The sequence below is a fragment of the Cryptomeria japonica genome, chromosome 8 (assembly GCF_030272615.1).
Source record: "Cryptomeria japonica chromosome 8, Sugi_1.0, whole genome shotgun sequence".
In the NCBI taxonomy this organism is placed as follows: domain Eukaryota; kingdom Viridiplantae; phylum Streptophyta; class Pinopsida; order Cupressales; family Cupressaceae; genus Cryptomeria; species Cryptomeria japonica.
In genome coordinates this window covers 740,493,451-740,496,214 of record NC_081412.1, presented here as the reverse complement: position 1 = coordinate 740,496,214, position 2,764 = coordinate 740,493,451, and positions in this window count along the sequence as shown.

The following is a 2,764-nucleotide window of genomic DNA, read 5'->3' as shown; positions in this document are numbered from 1 at the left end:
CCTAATGAGATAAGACAAATCAGGTACAGAAATACAAAAGAAGAAATAGAAGCTACATAAATAGAACCATTCATTAGTCCAGAGGAAGCTAAGTGGAAGAGATGATGAGGATTAACAAAACCATCAAAGTCATGTCCACAAGTGTGTCAAATACAAGAATCAATGAACCAAATCATGAAGGAACTTGCAGCATCAAAGATGTGGGTGTTGATACTATATATACCTTTACTAAGCCACTTGAAGATGAGTCAACAACTTCATCCTATGACTCTGATGACTCAGACATGAGCTCTATTTATAACAACAACTATTCAACAACGCATTATGACTACTCTGTCATGAATGATGAGATACTGTCTACTGTCACATGATGGTATATAGTCCAGTCTGAAGTAGGTGATGACACTAGAAGTAGGTTGGTTGGGTTAGGTCCAATAAACACTAACATAAATTTTAATAATCATGTCGTGACTCTTCCTCGTCTCGAGACACATACGCAAGGTAGTCTTCTGGAACTCGACTGGTCGGTCCAAAGCCATGATGATAGTATTGTGAACTCCCTCGAGCCTGTTCCAACCTTATCCTTAATACATCCTAAACTGATTGATTGTACTCTTATTAACCAACCCTTGAATGTACCTACTTTTGACAATGACTATACGTTAGCCTATTATCTCAATGTAGTTGAACCCATGTACTCTTCCACCAGCGAACAGAATGAAAACATGACTGAAGTGGATATCAAATATCTTAGTCGCAAAAACAAGAAAAATAAAAATAAAAGATCTGATGACGAAAACCACATTGTGGCGGTATCAAAATCTAAAAGAGAGAAAATAAAGGATGTACCTAAGGGTGAAAACCTCTATGAGGCGTCTGAAGGTGAGATACTTGATATACTGCCAAGTCATTTTCAAGAGAGATCTTCCATATTGATCGAGCCAACTCAGCTAGTGAACATTGGGAGTCAAGAGACACCACACATCATCCATTTAGCTCAATCACTATCAGTAGAAGAGTTAAAAGATTTTAGCAACCTTTTTTTAGAAAAGAAGATAAAATTTGCATGGACATACTCAGATATGCCAGGACTAGATCTTGATCTCATCATGCATCATCTCTCTATTACACCAGGAGTTAAACCAGTCAAGCAAAAACTCCGTAAGATGCATCCTCATGTGGCACTACTAGTCAAGGCTGAACTAGAGAAATTGCTAAAAGCCGGATTTATCAGAGCTATAGACTATGCAGAATGGATATCAAACATAGTACCTGTATCAAAGGTAGAAAAATCTATTAGAGTTTGCATAGACTTCAAGGATCTCAACAAAGCATGTCCGAAAGATGATTTTCCATTGCCCAACATTGACATGATAGTAGATATAACTACTGGATATGAGATGTATTCGTTAATGGATGTATTCTTTGGTTACAATCAGATTAAGATAACACCTAAAGATCAAGAAAAGACAGCTTTCACGTGTGCATGGGGAACCTTCTGTTGGAATGTTATGCCGTTTAGGCTAAAGAATGCAGGAGCTACTTACCAAAGAGCAGTAACCACTATCTTCCATGATATGATGCATAAAAACATGGTAGATTATGTTGATGACACCCTAGTAAAAACCATGAAGAGATCTACGCATATTCAAGAACTAGGCCTCATACTGGGTAGAATGGAAAGATTCAAGCTCCGATTAAATCCTAAAAAGTGTGCATTTGGAGCAACATCAGAAAAATTGCTTGGTTACATAATTTTAAAAAAAGAATTGAGGTTGACCCTGAAAAGGTTCAAGCTATAATGAAAATGCCTCTGCCCAAGAATATCAGTCAAATGAGAAGTTTACAGGGTCATCTTCAATCAATAAGGCATTTTATATTCCAGCTAGCAGACAAAGCTCAACCCTTCACGAAGGTATTACGGAAAGGAATTCAATACAACTGGGATAAAGATTGTGAACAACATTTACAACAAATCAAAGAATATCTTTTTAATCCACCCATATTAATGCCATCGATTCAAATTAAGCCACTAATCTTATACATATCAGCTACAGATACTTCACTGGGGGCACTTCTGGCACAACAGGATGACAATAAAAAGAACTGAGCTATCTATTACATCAGCAGAACATTGGTGTCATATGAAATGAACTACACTATAATAGAGAAAGAATGCTTGGCATTGGTCTTCGCATCATAAAAATTAAGGCACTATATGTTAGCACACTCCATTAAGCTGGTAGCCAAGATTGATCTACTCAAATATCTTCTCAGTAAAGCAATGCTTACAGGGAGATTGGCCAAATGGGTCATGGTTCTTATAGAATTTGATATTGAATATGTGGAATGTAAAGCCATCAAAGGATAGGTTATTGCAGACCAGCTTGTTGAGGCTCCACTTGAAGACAGTCAACTTCTGCATATAGAATTCCCAGATGAATCAATCATGCACCTTACTAAACAATCATGGAAGATGTTCTTTGATGGGTCTTTCACTCAGCATGGTTCTGGTGTTGGAATACTTTTTATTACTCCTCAGCAATATTCAATTCCGAAAGCTTACAAGATTCTCTTCCCTTACACAAACAACATTGCAAAATATGAAGCTTTGGTAAATGGGATCAAGTTGGCCATCGAGCGGAAGATTGTTGAGTTACACATCTATGGAGATTCTCAACTCATTATCAACCAAATCTATGATCTATATCAGACAAGAGATGAGAAACTAATTCCTTATAAGAGAATGGTGGATGATCTCAAC